Source organism: Mastigoproctus giganteus, chromosome 2 (assembly GCF_048544385.1).
Source record: "Mastigoproctus giganteus isolate SK-2022 chromosome 2, ASM4854438v1, whole genome shotgun sequence".
Taxonomy (NCBI): domain Eukaryota; kingdom Metazoa; phylum Arthropoda; class Arachnida; order Uropygi; family Thelyphonidae; genus Mastigoproctus; species Mastigoproctus giganteus.
This window is the reverse complement of record NC_143576.1, coordinates 235911169-235932339: the sequence shown is the minus strand read 5'-3', so window position 1 is coordinate 235932339 and position 21171 is coordinate 235911169. Positions and strand designations below refer to the sequence as shown.

General features: G+C 38.8%; 1 protein-coding gene across 1 annotated transcript in view; it reads left to right on the top strand.

The window, feature by feature from the left end:
* Positions 1-21171, top strand: part of LOC150090266 (protein NipSnap-like) — a 93678-nt gene that overhangs the window by 114 nt on the left and 72393 nt on the right. The gene's annotated exons all lie outside the window — the stretch shown is intronic.

The window sequence follows — 21171 nt, the reverse complement described above, 5'->3', positions numbered from 1 at the left end:
AAATTAATTAGCGTTTGTTGCAATCTTATTGGAATAATTATTTTTGTTTAAGTAGTTGGCTTGTTTTCTTCCTTTTTATCTGCAGTTTGCCGGTTTCACGTTCGTACTACAAGTTTCATGTGATCCTGGCGTCCCGAGCAAGAACATGTTAACCTTTGAATGTCTATATTTAGTCCTTCTCCGGAGTATATTTTATCAAACTTAATATGGATTATATGACTTTTTTAATGGGTAGGGATTATATGTATGCTAAGAAACATAGTAATTTGTAAGGCTAGTATTGCAGAATTTATTTTGTGCTGTTATAAAATATGGCCTGAGCTCAAATTTCTGTGAACCAAAAACTAGGATACACTTTGTTTAGTGGACTGGTATGAAAATATATATGCGTATGTAGGTAATAAAATAAAATAAACTGACACAATCACGAAAATTGAAAATTTGTTATGCAAATGCAGTGGGTTAGGTCAGTATCGTAGTGGAAAGAAAAGCTCCCCTCAGAAAAAGTAAAATACAATTTTGTTTGGATCTGTAGGTGTACTGATTATCTTAACGAAGGCCCTTCCACAAGCACCCTCTCCATTATATTTTTATTTTACTAGTCCAGGCTGACACAATGAAAAGTTCTTTCTTAATCAAGGCTCTGATGATATGAAAGCTACTGCATTCAGGAGTTTTTTAAAGTTTTTGACATGATCTTTACTTTGAAAAGTACATATTTTATGTGAATATGGTTAGCAAAACAGTTGGCTTGTCAAATGCAGTACCATATTTATATATGTAATTTCATGATGTTACTAGAAGTCTGATGATGATTCATAAAATCATTATGCTTTTACAAAATAACTGAAAATAATAATGCACAATTTGAGACATGGAATTATTAATTGGTGAATAATAATTTCCAAACTGATTGCCAAAACATGTAATATTACAAGTGAAAAAGTGTTGATGAAATTTCATTACATATAAAAAAAAATTGTGACCATGTGATTTTTACTATTCCGTTGTTATCATTTTGACTTTTATTTGTGTCATTACTTTTGTTAGAATTTACAAAGTATGGCCATAATAAAATCTGATCTCTCACTGGTAGTTTACAGCTGCATTATTATTAGCCATATGGTGCAAGGAAGCCTGAGGCTTATGCTGCACAAGCCAAAAAAAAAAAAAAAAAAAATCCCCCAAGTTACCCTGAGAGAGAGAGAGAGAGAGAAGTAGAAAGGAATCACCAAGAAAGAGAAGAATGATGATATCCAGCTCAGGACCCTGGGTTTGCCAAGCCCATACTCACCAGATGTGAGCCCCTGGGCATTGTCTAACAGCAGCCAATATAAGCACTTCATTAACAATTCATTGTGCATTTTGTGATGACATATGGATTCAAATCTATTATGTTTTTACCAGTTGCACTTGATATAGATTTAGTGCAACTGTGATGATGAGGTTTCATCTTCATAGTAACCCCAAATCAAAAATATTACAGGATCCTGCTCTGAATGGGCGAGGTCAAAAGTGAACTAGTAATGCCATATTTGATCAGGTGATTTTAGACTGGCTGTTCATCTCACTTCCAAGAATGAACAGAGCCAGGCAATTTGGAAGGTATACATAGTCTATGACTATGTATACCTAAATACAGTGCTGTTTTTTGTATTTTCTGTCTTGTGAACTACCCTGTGTGGTCATCCCAGAATATAAACAGAAAATTTATTGATTTATATGTGTATATATATTAGCATTAGTTGAGGCATATGATACAAGAAAGCAAGCTTATAGATCATCAGCCCAAAAAAAACCCTTCCCATTTCACCAATCTGGTCACTCCAAATGTTTGTCTAGTTCAGCCTTCAATTTATTATTAACTATCAACTTCTGGAAAAACAAATTGAAGTCTGTTCCAGCAATCAACTACCTGCTGGCTAAAGGCAAACATCTGACATCTATTCTACAACTGTCTTTTATCAGTTTGAATCTATGCCCCCTCAGGTTCTTAATATGAGTAAGCAGAAGTATCCCATTAGCATTGAGCTTGCTCAAACCATTCAAGGCCTTGTATACCTCAGTCAGATCACCTTGCAGGTGCCAAGTCATCAGACACTGTAACTTGCAGACTTTAAGCCTCTATTTGTAAGAGCACCCCTTTGTTCCTCTCACCAATCTTGTTGCCCTTCTCTGTACTCATTCCAACAACTCTACATCCTTCCTAAAATGAGGCCTCCAGACCTGTACGCAGTACTCAAGGTGTGGCCTGATCATTGCTTTATACAGAGGTATAATCACCTCCTTGTCTTTGCTAGCAAAATTCCTATATATCATTGACAAAACTCCATGACCTGCTCTGGGAGCCCGTCTGCACTTCTCAGAGAACTTCATATCCAACTGCACAATTACCCCCAGGTATTTTTCATTCTCCACCTCCCTGAGTGCAGTACCACAGTTGGTATGTTTCTCTTGGTTTACTGCTACGCATAAGCAGTGCTTTGCATTTGTCAACATTAAACTTTAGTTGCCACTTCTTGGCTTCATCTGCCTAACTTTTCTAGATCCTGTTGCAGTAGCATACTGTCTTTACTGTCATTAACAACCCTATCAACTTTTGTATCATCTGCAAACTTGGACGTTAAGCCTCATATACCTTCATTGATATCATTAATAAATACACAAAACCACAATGGGCCCAGCACTGAACTCTGGGGGACTCCACTAATAACATTAGTCCACATAGAGCAGTGTCCATTTATTACCACTCTCTGCCATCTCCCACTCAACCATCCCTTTATCCATTGCAGCAACTTGCCCTCAATGCCATACCACTCCAATTTGTACAACAGTCTTCCATGCGCAACAGTATCAAAAACTTATCTGAAATCCAAGTATATGATCTCAAAATTATTTTTTGCATCCAGTTCCTTTGTGACCACGTAGTATCCAATCAAATTGGCCACACAAGACTTCCCCTTAACAAACCTATGCTGTCTGAACTATTACTGCAGTCTTGTCTAGGTGATCCTGCACCACTTCTTTAACCGGTGACTCCGTTATTTTCCCCAGAACAGAAGTTAAACTAACAGATATATAATTATTTGCATCACCCTTTGAACCTCCTTTGCGAATTGGGGATACATTTGCACATCTCCAGTCCATGGGGATGTCTTGGATCTAATGATGCTCTCATAATTATGGCTAAGGGTTTGCTTACTTCCCTCGCTGCCTCCTTCAATATAACTGGATAGATTCCATCTGCCCCAGGTGCCTTTTTTATGTTTAACTTCAACAATTTCTCCTCCTCTTTACTCTCTGTTATTACAAAGTTATTTAGCTCCCTGTTAAGAGTTAGTAAACTTCTGTCCTCCCCTTCCTTACAGAATTCCTCATGTGTGAATGTAGATGCAAAATACACATTCAGTTTGTCAGTTTTCTGACCAGGATGATCAACGGTCGGCCACCATCATCAAGTGTACCAATCTGATTCATCCCCTTCCTTCTAGAGTTTACACAAGTAAAGAAATATGTGGCAATGTGTTAAATCAATCTGAGATCTTCGTTTATAAAAACAAAGATCTCAAATTGATTTAACCATTCAGAGAATACCCCAAGTTCCTCTATCAGGGACGAATAGAATTAAATTCAAAATTAAAGGTTACCTGTCTAGAATTAAGAATTTTACACAGTTTTAAAAATTATTTTAAATAAATTTAAAATGAATAAATATAGTACAAAGCCTGAAATTTGGCAGTCTTGGTGCCATGCCGTTGCCAGATTTCAGAATATTGACACTTGTTCAGTCTTATTGATCATAGCACTGCATAATGATGTACTGCATTGCACTTAAAAAATTATATGGAGTATATACATTAAGTAAGTAATGCATAAGCTATGCTCTAATAGAGATGCAAAACAAAGTCTCTTGAAATGGATCCTCCCATAATACAGGTGTCCACAAATCTTTAGAAAACTAAAATGTTATCTCATGAATAGGAGCCGACCGGGCTAGCCGAGTGGGTAAAGTACCTGCCCGGCAACCCAAAGGTCGCGGGTTCGATTCCCGCCTCGGGCTTGGATCAAAGTACTGCAAAAACCTTCGGAGGTGCAATATGGCCACAGAAGCCGATGCGCCAACAACTACCAAATCAAAAAAAAAAAAAAAAAAAATCCTGAATGGGGTACGTGCAACAAACTTAACCATTCCAGGTGATTGAGGATACCTTCAAGTTTTTCACCAACCAGAAAATGTGTTACTAGGTGGTAGATGACTCTCATCAACCGGTGCAATACCACCACTTTGCTTATTGGAGGCCTGAAGTGGTGGAACCCATACAGTGAAACTTCTCCTAACGGACACCTCTCGTTAGCGGACATCTCTCTACAACGGACATTTTCAAATTCCCCAACTCACCTCTATTGGTTTTAACGTGTTTGCAACTTCTGTCTAGCGGACATTCTCTGTAACGGATGCGGACAGGCAATCTGCACTGTTTCGTTTAGATTAGCACTTAATTTGATCTCCCCATAACGGACAGACAGCGGGCGAGCTTAGGCCCTTTTTCTAGGAACGTTTCTTCCACGTATTGCCTCAATCGTGTGTTTATTTTCTATTTCCGATTCTCTGAATTTTATCAAGGTTTACGTCGCGGTTCTAAACCCTTTTTCAAGAATTTTAAGGCACGTGTAAAACTTCTGATGAATTCTGTGTGTGCAGGGGGAGGGATATGGTCGGCCTTTCGTCTTTTCAGTTTTGTTCAGTGTCGTGTGAAGTGCACAATGTCTTCTCGTAAACATTTAACTTTAAAAGATAAAGTCGAACTCATTAATGCGTGTGATCGGCAAAAAAATAGTGTTCGCAATCTCACTGCAAAATTCAAAATCGGGAAGACGCAGGTAAGCGACATCCTAAAGAAAAAAAAATTAACTGCTCAAACAATTTTGGCAACACGGAAATGATCAGGTTCAAAAATCATTCCCGAAAACTGTTGGACTTCAAAATTGACAATGTTACGTATGAGTGGTTTTGTCGCGCACGTGCTAAAAAAATTCCCATTAATGGGCCTATTATTAGGGAAAAGCTTTGGAGGTTGCGAAATCTATGGGAGTAAATGAGTTCAAAGCTTCTGTGACAAGTTCAAAGAACTAGACAAAGACTAGACAAGTTCAAAACTTGGCATAAAATTTCTTGGAAAACCGTAAGTGGTGAAGGTGGATCTGTTGATACTGGGGTTGTAACAGAGTGGACTGTCAAATTGAAGATTTATGTCGTGATTTTGAAGCTAAGGATATTTACAACTGTGACGAAACTGTTCCTGAAAAAACAATGAGTGTAAAAAACGAAAAGTGCCAGGGTGGAAAATTTCTAAGGAATGCTTGACTGTACTATTGTGTACAAATATGCTGGGAGACTTTAAACAACCTCTTGTTATAGGAAAACCACAAAATCCTCGTTGTTTCAAGGGCATAAAGTTGAATCTTTTGAATGTTGACTGGAAGTCTAATAAAAAAGCGTGGATGACACGAGATATCATGAGCGAATGGATAAGTCACTTTAACCAAAACGTGATTCGTCAAAACAGAAAAATTATTCTTTTCACGGATAATGCTGCATCTCACCCACACATTGAATTGTCCAACATTCAAATCGTTTATCTGCCACCAAACACATCTGCAGAGTTTGGATCAAGGGATAATAAAAAATTTTAAACTTCACTACAGAAAACGTGTTTTAAGACATCTCATTGCAAACATGAACGATGTAACATGTGTGAGTGACCTTGCAAAGAAAATCAGCATCCTAGATGCGATTCAATGGATTTCCTCTTCAGTAAACGCAGAAAACAAACTCTCGTGAATTGTTTTGTAAAGTCTGGCTTCTCAAACGCAAAAATTGAAGTTGTGAACAGCAATGTGGAGCACCAAGAAGAACAAGTACTTCAACATCTATTGATAATGTACGACACTTCAGCTACAAGTGACCCTGGCTACAAAGATATAGACTCGAACCTCACTACAGAAGATGGTGCTATAGATATCAACGACATTATCATCGATATTTTTCAAGAAGTTCCTCATGAGAATGAAGAAATGGAAGGAGGTCATTCTGTCGAAGAACATATTAACGACGAACCACCGATGAAAATATAAGAAGCGCTCATACAAATCAATCGTTTAAAAATGTTTTTCGCCGCTGAAGAAGATACTGAAGGACTTTCGATGGTTTCTTCACTCCAAACAAATGTTGAAAACAAAATTATCATCCGGAAGAAGGTGCAGAAGAAAATAAGTGATTACTGTATGTATTTTTCTTAAGATAAAGTCATAATATGCATAGCACAATTGTATGCATATTATTTACAAAAATATTGTGCAAAATCTGTATATAATTTAATTTAATTTTACATTAAATGTTTAACGATTTTTCTTTATCTCTTGTGTATGTAATTGTATATTATTTACAAAAATATTGTTCAAAATCTGTATATATTTTAATTTAATTTTACATTAAATGTTTAACGCTTTTTCTTTCTTTCTTTTTTTTTTTTCTCCCTCAGACTTCTTGTTAGCGGACACTTCTCTCTAACGGACACATTTTCGTTCCCCATGGCTGTCCGTTAAAGGGAAGTTTCACTATATTTAGTCTCCAGAGCTAAGTTCTGGTCAACCCTTCCCCATCTCTTTCATCATGCAGTATGATTGATGACTTTTGAGGTTATGATGAACATCGTGGCGAGATCCAGTCTTCCTTACATTTCAAGGGTACAGCTCTAAAACGGTGTTCGCAGGCTGGCCACTAGTTAGTACACCGGACTGAACCTATTGGTAACTCTCTAGGAGGCTTCCGGATCAGCTAGTGTATAATCTTGCTACCTCTACTCTTTCAGATAGTGACTGGAGGGAGTCCGAGTAGTGTGTATGCGGGGGGCATTGTCGAGGCCACGTTATGTCAAGGATCTGGATACATTCTTACCACGTGTACGCCATATCCAAAAATTTTATTACTTCATACAGCGTGTCCCACCCACTTTTTCTTACTATTGAATACACCATAAATTTTCAAACTAATAGAGTAAGCTTATCTGCAAAAAGATCTAAACCTCCCAAACACTTCCTAATTCATTTCACAAATATACGTGGTCTGAATTCTAATCTCAATGATGTCCATTTCCACTTGCAATGTGCCAAACCCTTTTTCTTACAGAATCTCAGTTATCTGTTAATTCAACTACTTTTGATCTCAGTTGCCCAATTTATTCGCTGTATGATTCCTTTCGCCTCAAAGGTGGTACTTATGCATATGTCCGTTCTGATATTCCCTGTCAGAGACTTGGTAATTTGGAATCTCCTCTTTTCGATCTTGTCTGGCTTAAAATCGCTCTACCTCATTGTGTCAAATTCATCTGTTGTCTCTACCATTCTCCCAACTCCACTAATCACTTGGAGCTGTTTGACTTCCTCTCTTTGCAAATTGACTTTCTCCAGTCCAACTTTCCTAACAGTGAGGTAATTTTCCTTGGTGATTTTAATGTTTACAACTCCAGCTGGCTTCCATTTTCTAGTCACACTGACCCAGCTGGTCGAGATGCTGAGACTTTTGCAATTACTAATGATCTTGCACAGATTGTTCATTTACCTATAAGAATACCGGACAATCCTCGCCATACAGCCAACATCCTTGATCTCTTTCTCACAAACAATTCTTCTAAGTACATGGTCGAAGTGAGAAGTCCTTTAGGCACCTCCAATCACAACTTAGTGATTATCTCTTCTCCAATGGAACCTTTATCTCATGGTTATTCCCAACCTCGTATTGTTTGGCATTACAAGAATACAGAATGGAATGACCTGCGAGATTTCTTTTCCTTGGTTGGATTACTGTTTCAAAACTTCTGATGTCAACGTTTGCTCGGATAGTGTCAGTGAAATTATTCTTGCAGGAATGGAATCCTTTATCCTACACTCCACTTTAAAATCTTGTCCTTTATCTAAACTTTGGTTTTCCAATAAATGTGCTAAGGCTGTTCAAGAGAAGAATGTTGCATATTGTAATTGGCTTGTTTCTAATTCTTCAGTTTCATTTTCTGCCTACACCAAAGCTCGTAACAATTGTAAAGCAGTTATTAATCAGTCCAAACTAGATTTTGAACAGGCTAAGAGTAGAAAACTTGTTTCTTGCCCTAATGGTAGCTGAGCATTCTGGTCTCTTGCTAAAGCTATTGGGTGCAACTTTTGCCCATCTCTGCTCCCACCTCTGTCCAAACCAGATTGTCCTCTTGTCACTTCAGCCAAGGATAAAGCTGACCATCTAGCATCCCACTTTTCTTCTAACTCATGTATCAATGATCTTGGTAAAACACCTCCCATCATTCCCAACATGCTCCATTCAATGCCTCCTGTGGTCTTCCGTCAAAAGGATTTTGACTAATCTTGATGCCAAGAAAGCTCCAAGTCCCGATGGTATTTTTCCATTTGTTCTCAAAACCTCTGCTCCTGAACTTACTCCTGTTCTTTGCCGCCTTTTTTCACTTTCTTATTCCAAAGGTGTTTTTCCTTCTGCTTGGAAATTTGCTCATATCCAGCCAGTTCCTAAAAAGGGTGACAAATCCCTCCCATCCAATTATCGTCCCATTGCAATTACTTCTACTCTTTCTAAAGTAATGGAGAAAACAATTAATCGCCAACTCTTAAACTATCTAGAAACCTTCCGTCTGATCAACGATCGCCAGTATGGATTCCGTCAGTTTCGATCCACTGGTGATATTCTGGCTTGTGTTACCCATTTATGGACTAATTCAATGGAAAAGTTCGGTTGAAACACAAGCAGTTGCTCTTCACATCTCAAAGGTTTTCGATTGTGTTTGGCATAAAGGTCTTTTAAACAAGCTTCCATCTTATGGTTTGCCAACTGTTTTTTGTAATTGGTTATCCAGTTTTCTCTCCAATCGCTCACTGAGGGTGATGGTAGATGGCTCTCTGTCTTCTAACTTCTCCACTAATGCCGGTGTCCCCCAAGGTTCAGTTCTTTCCCCCACTCTTTTCCTCTTGTATATTAATGACCTTCTTCCATTGACTGGAAATCCTATCTATAGTTTTGCTGTTGATAGCACATTGCATTCCACTTTCCATTTTGAGAAACCTTGTCCTGCTCAATCAGCTTCAACTTCTCGAATATCCACTACCAATCCCTTAAATGCTGATCTCCAGGTAATTCTCCTGTGGGGCAAAGACAACTTAGTTGATTTCAATTCTTCTAAAACACAGTCTTGTCTTATATCTCACAAAAAGGATTCTTCTTCTCCTATGCTTATCTTTGGTGACAGTCCGATTTCTAGGCAAAATGATATATCTCTTTTGGGGATTACCCTGACTTCTAATCTCTCCTTTGGCACAAGCACATTACAAATATTGCTTCCTCTGCATCTAAAAAACTTGGTTCGCCTCGCCTTACTTTTCTTCCAAACAGCTGTTCACTTTGTACAAATGGCAAATCCACCCTACCGTGGAATATTGTTCCCACAACTGGGGTGGTGCCACCAAAATCTCTCTCAGGCTTCTTGATTCCATTCAGAAGAGGGCAGTTAGGTTAATTAATGATTCATCTCTAACACAGTCTCTCCACTCACTGTCTCATAGATGTACTGTTTCTTCTGCATGCCTCTTGTACAGGTATTTCCATGAGCACTATTCTTCTGAATTGGCATCTATAATTCCTGCTCTCTCTTTCAAAACAGTCCAAACTCGTGCCGCCAACATCCATTTATTGTCCAACTTCAAACTCACAGAACCAAATTTTCATCTTCCTCGTTTATTCATTCAGCTGCCGTTTTCTGGAACGACCTTCCTTCATAAGTATTTCCTGAAAATTACAGTCTACAGAAGTTCAAGTCCAATGTCAACAAATATCTTCTTTCGTCTTCTCAACCTCCAACCCAAGCACGGTACTAAGTACTATAGGTTCTAATACCTCTCGTGTTTGGGGTTTACATTTAAAAAAATGTGCGCATTTCAGTGGATTGCAGCATTATCTACAACTCTAATCATAGTGGGATTTAGCAACTTCCAGAAGGCATAGTTTATATTTTGGTTCAAAAAGCTGCACTCAGCCACCACTGTTATGCCTAACAAGATTTAAAAAGAACCCACCAATTTTTACCTCATATTAGTTAATCAGATTTGCCATGTATGATCTGCCTTTAAGAAATGCATGCTGTATTTGCCTTATGGCCTCATTTTTATTAATATGATCTTGCTGTGATTTTGGTTTTTAGGAGCATTAGCAACTACGGCCATATTGCTCCGGGGATATGCGGTAGTCATTCCCTGACCTTTTCGCATCCTCTGTATTTGGTGGTCATGGGCCCGAACCCCGGTCTAATCAAGGAGCGTGTGCTATGCATTGCTGCTCCTGCCCACCTGGCATACGATCTTGCATTACTTCTTTATTGACTTCATTATTTTCCTTGACACAGGTCAAACTTACATGTCGTTAGTTACCTACTTCATCCTTTGAAGCACCCTTGTGAATAGGAAATAAAATTTGCATACCTGATATTTTTAGGGACTTTCACTAAATCTATGGATGCTTGTTATTATTGCCAAAAGTGTAACCACCTCTTTTGCAGTTTCTTTTAATATAAGATGAGAGTCTTTGTGTGCAAATGGAATGGACAAGCAAATGTGAATATCTTATTATGGGTAATTTCAGTTTTCCCATCATTGATTGGAGTAGTTGGGAGGGAATCTCACCATGGAGAACAAAATTTTTAAATCAACTAGTTGATTGTTATTTATATCAGCATGTTAGGGAAAGTATTAGGGGTAAGAATATTCTAGACTTGAGTCACACCCTGAACCAGATGAAACTATAGGGGTGACAGTGTAGCAGCATTAGTGGGATGTGATCACGTAGTCCTATGTTTGATGATGAGGAGAGAGTTAGTAGTTATTAAAGACATGGGCATTAATTTTAGGAAAAGAGATTATGATTGCTTCTGTTGCTACAATTGAAATGATCATATCAGATCAGGCCTTGATATAATGGGTACAGGAAAATCTTAGATAACCCAGCTGATACTGCAGATGAATTAAACAGGTACTTTGCATTGCTATTTATGGACAAAAGACCTTTCACAGTGAGATGAAGCTGGAAAGCGATATTGAAACTTCAGAAGCTTATTTATTAGAAAAACTTTTGAGCCTAAAAGGCAAGTAAGGCTCCTTGAATTAATGGCACATATCCAGTAATTTTGAATGTGACAGAAAGATAGTACATTGAACCATTAAGGTTAATTTTAAGGTCCTCGCTGAACTCAAAAGGATTCCTTGTGATTTGAGAAGTGCAACTGTATTGCCAATGCATAAAGATGGTTCTAAGTGTGAGGTGGGTAACTACTGACTAGTCAGTCTGTCTTCAGTTGTAGGGAAAATCATGGAGGCATCAATCAATAATGCAATACAGGATCACTTAGAAATGGGATTCTGAAGGAAACAACATGGTTTTTTAAAGGGAAAACTATGTTTAACCACCGCCTGGTTAGCTATTTTGATAGCAGAGCATTCATCAAAGCATTTGACTCAGCCAGCCTTGCTTGAGATGTTACCATATAAGCCGGGGCATGTTGGGCTCAGAGGAGAAATTCTTAGATGGATGACTGCAGAGTTGGAGGCAGAGGGTTGTGTTAATGGTTACCCTTGAGATCGGGCTAATGTAAGAGATGGAGTTTCCATATGGATCAGTACCGTGACCACTAGTTTTTGATTTTCTTAAATTATATTGAATGAAAGGATAGAGGGTGTGATGTCAAAATTTGCAGATGATACCAAGATCAGTAGAATAGTTAATGATAACTGACAAGCAGTGCTTCAGGACGACAGAGAGAGTTCAGGGATGGTCAGAAAAGTGACAGCTATAATGCCGGTTGGGTGCGATATTGAAACTTCAGAAGCTTATTTATTAGAAAAACTTTTGAGCCTAAAAGGCAAGCTATTCCCTACATGTAAGAACATGCAAAATGCATGTTCTTACATGTAGGGAATAGCAATCCCAAAAGAACTTACACACTTGGTAGGGTTGAACTGAAATCAGTAGAAGAAGAAAGGAATTTGGGAGTTATGATATGGCAGTGTAGACAGGCAGGTGGCATAGAAGGCTCATGGCTTCCTATCAGTGATTTATTGAACATTTGCTTGTAGAGATAGAGAGGTCATAATTCTGTTGTATAAGGCAATTGCAAGACCACACTTGGAATACTGTTTTCAGATATGAAAACTGCACCTAAGAAAGACATTGAGCTTCTTGAGTCCAGAAGTGTGCAATGCACCTGGTGAGATTGGCATAAGGGCATTCATGTGAGGAAGGACTTGGAATATGTGGGTTACATGTTTTGGTAACTAGGCACCTTAGAGGAGACCTAATTGATGTGTCTAAGGCTCTGAAAGGAGAAAGTAAAATGATGAGAGAAACTTTCACATATGATTTCAGAATTAGGGGCCACAAATTTAGCTAGCAAATTGTTGATTACTGGAATAAGTTGCCTCCGTGGGTGGTTAATGCTGACAGATTGAGAAAATTCAAAGCTATGCTGGCTAGATGCCTATGTGAGGAGGAAGTCATATAGGTAGTTTAATTTTCATTATATTTTAATTGTTCAATTATTTATTTTTTTTTTTTTGGCTGATTCAGCAGAGGCCTTGGATTGCATTATGCCATATTGCTAATACTAATAATTGGTTTTTCTTCTTTGTACTTGTTCTAGCAGCTCTACATCCTTCCTAAAATGAGGCCTCCAGACCTGTACACAGTACTCTAGGTGTGGCCTCACCATTGCCTTGTATAATGGGATAATCACTTCCCTGTCCCCGCTAGCAAAATTTCTATATATCATAGACAAGACTCCGTGACCTGCCCTGGCAGCCCATCTGCACTGCTCAGCGAACTTCATATTTGACTGCACAATTACCCCCAGGTCTTTTTCACTTTCCACTTCCCTGAGTGTAGTACCACACAGTTGATACGTTTCTCTTCGGTTATTGCTACCCACATTCAGTAATTTGCATTTTTCAATGTTAAACTTTAGTTGCCACTTCTGAGCCCATTTTTCCAACTTATATAGATCCAGTTGGAGTAGCATACTGTCTTTACTGTTGTTAACAGCCCTGCCAATCTTTGTATCATCTGCAAACTTGGACATTAAACCTGATATACCTTCATCAATTTCATTGATAAATATATAAAACAACAATGGGCCCAACACTGAACCCTGGGAAACTCCACTAATAACATTTGTCCACAAAGAGCAGTGTTCATTGATTACCACTCTTTGTCGTCTCCCACTCAACCATCCCTTTATCCATTGTAGCAACTTACCCTTAATGACATACCTCTCCAATTTGTACAGCAGTCTTCCATGTGCAACAGTATCAAAAGCTTTCCTGAAATCCAAGTATATGATATCAAAATTATTTTTGACATTCAGTTCCTTTGTGACCACATCATAGTATCCAATCAAATTAGCATTAGTAGAGGCATATGATGCAAGAAAGCAAGCTTATGCAGCATCAGCCAAAAAAAAAAAAAAAAAAACACGCTCCCATTTCACCCCTCCATTTGTTCCAAGTACCTGTCCAGCTCAGCCTTAAATTTATTTAGGCTATAAACTTCCACAACAAAGGGTGGAAGTCTTTTCCACCTACCAACCACCCGCTGGCTAGAGGCAAACTTCCGCACATCTATCCTACATCTGTCTTTCCTCAGTTGGAATTTATGCCCTCTCAAAGGATTATTCTGAGCAAGAGGAAGAATTCCATCAGCATTGGGCATGCTCAAACCATTCAAGGCTTTATACACCTCAATCAGATCACCTCGCAGGTGCGTAGTCTCCAGACACTAATTTGCAAAAATTTAAGCCTTTCTTTGTAAGAGCAACCCTTTGTTCCATTCACTAATCTTGTTGCCCTTCTCTGTACTCGTTCCAACAGTTCTACATCCTTCTTAAAATGAGGCCTCCAGACCTTATACAGTACTCAAGGTGTGGCCTGACCATTGCCTTATATAAGGGGATAATCACCTCCTTATCCCTGCTAGAAAAATTCCTGTATATCATTGACAAGACACTATGAGCTTCTCTTGCAGACCGTCTGCACTGCTCAGAAAACTTTATATCTGCCTGCACAATTACCTCCAGGTCCTTTTTGTTCTCTACCACTGTCAGTGTAGTACAACAGAGTTGATACGTCTCTCTGGTGTTGCTGTTTTACATTTGTCAATGTTAAACTTCATTTGCCACCTCTCAGCCCATCTGTTCAACTTTTCTATATCCTGTTGCAGCAGCGTGCTGTCATTAGTATCCTTAACAACTCTGCCAACCTTCGTATCATCTGCAAACTTGGACATTAAGCTTGATATACCATGATCAATATCATTTATAAATACAGAAAACAACAATGGACCCAATACTGATCCCTGAGGGACTCCACGATGAGCAGTGTCCATTGATTACCACTCTCTGTCTTCTCCCACTCAACCATCCCTTTATCCATATCAGCAGTTTGCCCCCAATGCCACACTGCTCCAACTTGTGCAGCAGTCTTCCATGTGTAACAGTATCAAAAGCCTTTCTAAGGTCCAAATATATGATATCAAAGTTATTCCCTGCATCCAGTTACTTTGTGACCACATCATAGTATCCAATCAAATTGGTCAGACAAGACTTTCCCTTAGCAAAACCATGCTGTGTTCGAGCTATAACTGAAGTCGTGTCTAGATGATCCTGCAGTGCTTCTTTAACCAGTGCCTCCATTAATTTTCCTAGAACAGAAGTTAAACTAACAGGTCTGTAATTACTTGTGTTGCCCTTTGATCTTCCTTTGTGAATGGGGTCGCATTTGCACATCTCGAGTCCATAGATAACTCCCCTTAGTCCAAAGAAGCTCTCACAATTATGGCTAAGGGTTTGCTTACTTCCTTTGCTGCCTCCTTTAATATAACTGGATAGATCCCATCCACCCCGGGTGCCTTTTTTAGGTTTATCTTCAACAGTTTCTACTCCACTTTCCTCTCAGTTATTACAAAATTATCCAGCTCACTGCCAGAGTTTAACTCACCTCTGGCATTCCCCTCCCTGAATAACTCCTCATGGGTGAATGTAGATGCAAAATACTCATTTAGTTTGTTAGCCACCTGAGCAGGATCATCAACAGTTGAACCATCAATATCCAGTGGACCAATCTGATTCATCCCTTTCTTTGTAGAGTTTACATAGGCAAAGAACTCTTTGTTGTTTTTCTTTGCATCCTTTGCCAAGCATTTCTCATAATCTGCCTTTTCCTGCCTAATCTCCTTTGTGACTTGGTTACAGACCATCTTATATCTATCATAGGCTTCCATGTCATCCATTAATTTATGTGTATCCCATACATTTTTCTTCTCTGCCACATGTCTCATTAGTTCATATGACATCTATTTAGGCCTAAACCCTGAACAATATTTCTTAGTTGGTATGTAAAGCCTAGTAGCTTCCAAGATAATTTCTTTGAATGCTTCCCATTTTAAATTTGCTGTTGGTAACATCATCAGTTGGTCCCACCGTATAGAATTTAAATACTGTCTCAGACCACCGTAGTTACCTTTACGAAAGCAAAAACCCTTCCCTTTACCCCTGATGGTAGTTACCTCTTTGAGTAAATCCCAATTCAGCACACTGTGATCACTTCCACCTAGACCTCCGTTTAACAAGCCCATAGATAGTTCTGCAAACCCTGTGTCTAAAAACTTTTGTGTGAGTGTAGATACAAAGTATTTATTCAGTTTATTAGCAATCCATACAGATTGATTAGTAGTTATGCTATTCATATCAAGTAGATCAATAAGAAAAGGTATCACAACCTAAAGTACTTAGTACCGTGCATGGGTTGAAGGAGAAGTATGGGGGAGGGGGATGCCGGAAACTTTGCTCTAGACACTAAACATGGGTTTCACCACTTCAAGCCTCCAATAAGCAAAGTGGTGTTATTTCACCGGTTAATGAATGTACACAAGACTTCTCATAATCTACTTTAGCTTGCTCTAGTAACTTGATCACAGACTAGTTTATACTACTCAGTTATCATCTAAGAAAGGGGTTGCCATATAAATGTATGTCACCGGAATTAGATTGTGATGTGAGTTACAAAGAGGAAAGGAAGCATCTGTGGACAGAATTGGTAAAATGGTGGCAAGAACATTGGATTAATTGTGTGAAAGGAGTGGTGACAAAAAATTTTTTTCCATTGGTGGTAAATGCTAATTGTAAACTTGTACATTTATACTTGCGTGTACACCAATGCTAGGAGTTTGGTAAAATAATTTGATGAATTTGGGGTATTGCTCAAAGCATCAAAGGCAGATATTGTTGGCGGATATCAGAGATGTGGTGTCACACAGATATAAGGAATGCAGAACTGGAATTTGGGGAGTACAACGTCGACAAAGGATAGACTGGATAGGAAAGAAGGAGGGGTTATGCTATTAGTTAAGAAACACATAAAATCCAAGGAAGTGAAGCCAGTCGACATCGCTGGACAGTGCAGTGTCGAGTCAGTTTGGTGTGACATAAGCACTGGGAGAACAAAATTGAGAGTAGGATTGTGCTATAGGCCTAATGACTCTGATGAGTATAATAAGGAACTGTACAGGGAAGTAGAGTGGGCCAGTAAATCAGAGTCTTATAATGGGGGATTTTAATTTCCCAGATATTGACTGGAATTTGTGGGTTGGTCACTCACACACTAGCAAGGCTTTTGTGGATTTATTGGATGATTGTTTTCTTCATCAGCATGTTCGGGAGGCAACTAGAGGGAGTAACACTCTTGATTTGATTATCAGTAGTGATTCTTCATGCATTAAGAATCTGCAGATAGAGGGAACCACTAGGTGGCAGTAATCGCAGTATGCTGAAGTGGGATTTACTCAAAGAGGTAACTACCATCAGGGATAAAGGGAAGGGTTATTGCTTTCGTAAAGGGGACTAAGATGGTCTGAGACAGTATTTAAATTCTATACAGCGGGACCAACTGATGATGTTACCAACAGCAAATTCAAAATGGGAAGCATTCAAATAATTAATCTTTGAAGCTACTAGGCTTTACATACCAACTGAGAAATATTGTTCAAGGTTTAGGCCTAAATGGATGTCAGATGAACTAATGAGACATATGGCAGAGAAGAAAAATGCATGGGATACATATAAATTAACACGTGACACAGAAGCCTATGATAGATATAAGCTGGTCTGTAACCAAGTTATAAAGGAGGTTAAGCAGTCGAAGGCAGATTACGAGAAATCTTTGACAAGCGATGCAAAGAAAAACAGCAAAGAGTTCTTTACTTATGTAAACTCTAGAAGGAAGGGGATGAATCAAATTGGTCCACTTGATATCGATGGTTCAACTGTTGATGATCCTGCTCAGGTAGCTAACAAACTAAATGAATATTTTGCATCGACATTCACACATGAGGAGTTATTCAGCGAGGGGAATGCCAGAGGTGTATTCAACTCTGGCAGTAAGCTAGTAATCTTGTAATAATTGAGAGTAAAGCGGAGGAGAAATTGTTGAAGATAAACACAAGAAAGGCACCTGGGGAGGATGGGATCTATGGAGTTATATTAAAGGAGGCAGCAAAGGAAGTAAGCAAACCCCTTTGCCATAATTATGAGAGATTCCTTGGACTTAGGGGCCGACCGGGCTAGCCGGGTGGGTAAAGTGCCTGCCTGGCAACCCAAAGGTCGCGGGTTCGAATCCCGCCTCGGGCTTGGATCAAAGTACTTCAAAAACCTTGGGAGGTGCACTATGGTCACAGAAGCCAATGCGCCAACAACTACCAAAAAAAAAAAAAAGGACTCAGGGGAGGTACCGATAGACTGGAGATATGCAAATGTGACCCCAATTCACAAAGGAGGATCAAAGGCTGACACATGTAATTATAGACCTGTGAGTTTAACTTCTGTTCCAGGAAAATTAATGGAGGCACTGGTTAAAGAAGCACTGCAGGATCATCTAGACAAGACTTCAGTTATAGCTCGGACACAGCATGGTTTTGTTAAGGGGAAGTCTTGCCTGACCAATTTTATTGGATACTATGATGCAGTCACAAAAGAACTGGATGCAGGAAATAACTTTGATATTATATAATTGGATCTTAGAAAGGCTTTTGATACTGTTGCACATGGAAGAATGCTGCATAAATTGGAGCAGTGTGGCATTGGAGGCAAATTGCTGCTATGGATAAAGGGGTGGTTGAGGGGGAGAAGACAGAGAGTGTTAATCAATGAACACTGTTCATCGTGGACTAATGTTAATAGTGGAGTCTCTCAGGGTTCAGTGTTGGGGCCATTATTGTTTTCTGTATTTATAAATAATATTGATGATGGTATATCAAGCTTAATGTCCAAGTTTGCAAACGATATAAAGGTTGGCAGGGTTGTTAAGGACACAATGCTGCTGCAACAGGATCTGGAAAGGTTGAGCAGATGGGCTGAGAGGTGGTAAATGAAGTTTAACATTAACAAATGTAAAGTACTACATATGGGAAACAGCAACCCCAGAGCAACGTATCAACTCTGTGGTACTACATTGACAGTGGTAGAGAATGCAAAGGACCTGTGGGTAATTGTGCAGGCAGATATGAAGTTCTCTGAGCAGTGCAGACGGGCTGCAAGAGTAGCTCATGGTGTCTTGTCAATGATATACAGGAATTTTTCTAGCAGGGATAAGGAGGTGATTATTCCCTTGTATAAGGCAATGGTTAGGCCACATCTTGAGTACTGTATACAGGTCTGGAGACCTCATTTCAAGAAGGATGTAGAGCTGCTGGAACGAGTACAGAAAAGGGCAACAAGATTAGTGAATGGAACAAAGGGTTGCTCTTAAGAAGAAAGGCTTAACTTTTGCAAATTACAGTGTCTGGAGACTAGGCACCAGCGAGGTGATCTGATAGAGGTGTATAAAGCCTTGAATGGTTTGAGCATGCTCACTGCTAATGGGATTCTGCCTCTTGCTCAGAATAATCACCTGAGAGGGCATAAATTCAAATTGAGGAAAGACAGATGTAGAATAGATGTGTGGAAATTTGCCTTTAGCCAGCAGGTAGTTGGTTGGTGGAACAGACTTCCATCCCTTGTTGTGGAAGTTGATAGCCTAAATAAATTTAAGGCTCAGCTGGACAGGTATTTCGAACGAACAGAGGGGTGAAGTGGAAGTGGTTATTTTTTTTTATTTATTTTTATTTATTTATTTATTTTTTTTTTTTTTTGGCTGATGCTGCATAAGCTTGCTTTCTTGCATCATGTGCCTCTACTAATGCTAAATAGTGGGCAACTTTGTTTAATCCCAGTCTCCATATAACATATCTTTTGACTGGTTATGGTTCTTTTTGGCAAAGTTAAGGGAATTCGGAATCACTGAGCATACTCTGTGTACTTGCAGTCTGAAAGATTGGACCCATCCCTTCTGCGAATGTGTTGAGTATTGTGACTTAAGGGGACAAGTAATCAAAGAAACTCCTAATTTTCACTCCCTTACTCCTGGATGCAAACTAGTGTTAGTTAGTACAAAGGATTTTTATGCACTTCAAAATTTTGCAGTTCAGCTATTCAGAAGAAGGAGGAACTTGTTGCAGTTGGAGGAGTATGTGCCACATACTGAATGACAATTAAAAAGGCCTTGAAAAGGTCATGATGTGCTACATTAGAATGGAATATTATTATGGTAGACAGGTTGGACACAGGATGAGTGGTACTGTTCTGATTATAGATGGGAGTCTCTACCCTGCGAACACTATGGCTTCTAAGGAATCTCATGACACATCCTCCAGATTCTTCTTTCACTAACAGGTGATTCAGAGCAGTTGTTGAGGATACTGCTGACACTTTTCAGGCAGGCTTGTATTGGAGAAATTGGGCTCCAGTGGAGGGTTAGACCACCACAATGAGCCTGTTGGATTGCATTGTGGTTACTTCCTTAATGGATGACCCGTGGTGTTATTGTGGTTCCAGGGACTGTACATTCAGACTGATTGAGGTATTCCCCTTTACTGTTAACTGCTGCACTATTAGGACTGTTCGTTCAGGTTTGAGGAAAAGTTGACTTCTTCATTGTGACCATAATTCCTGATTTAGACATCTACGTCCTGGATTGGACTTCTCATTTTGAATCTTCATAGTAGACCTGCAAGTGTCAATTGAATCTTTGGAAATCATCACAACCTTACTTTGGGACTTTATCAGGTACCTTCGTGGTGTTGCATTGTGATGTGGACATTACATTGAGAACGAATTGACCCTCTATGAGGGAATCTGAGAAAACTGTAAATCGACATTGTTAGTGGTGCAGCATTGTAAATAGGTTGCTGGATTGCCTGGAAAGGTAGCTGATACTCATAATTCAATAAATAATAATAATAAAAACTCAAGAATACTGTATTCCTTCAGAATTTATAATCATCGCATGCATTTTTCTTCTCTTTCACTATGCTGTTAATTCAACTAACATCTGTTTTGATCTAAACTTTGAACAGTATCTCTTAGTATAGAATGTTTAGTGGCCTCTGTGATTGTTAGTGATGAGCATAATCAAGCATCATAATCTAAATAATAAATTATGACCAATAATTGAAATGATTTTGTAATCAATTATATACAAATTAGGTGATTACAAAATCAACAAGAAGAATTAAAAAAAAGAGAGACAGTGGAAAGATTCGATTCCACTTGTTCATAGTTCCATTCACTCGCTTTGTGTATGTGTGTGTAGTTCTGTTCGGTCACTATTGTTGTAGAGGCATTTTAATTTACATATAATCAACTATTTTAATTATTGAAATAATTAATTATTAATCATTCGATTATGAAAATCATTCAGTTATGCTCATCACTAATGATTACCTCTCTGAACATTGAAATGGCATTAAGTTTAACATTGATAGAACCCCAGGGGTTCACATCTGGTGAGTATGGGATTGGCACACCTAGGGTCCTGAGCTGGATATCATCATTCTTCTCTTTCTTGATGATTCCCTTCTACTTCTGAGTCTTGTTCTCTCTCTCATTTTAAAGATGTGGATCTATTGCAACAGGTGCAGAGAGAAGCAATGAAATTAGTGAGGAGAACAAAAGGGTGCTTTTACCAGTTCTGCAAATTGCACAATTG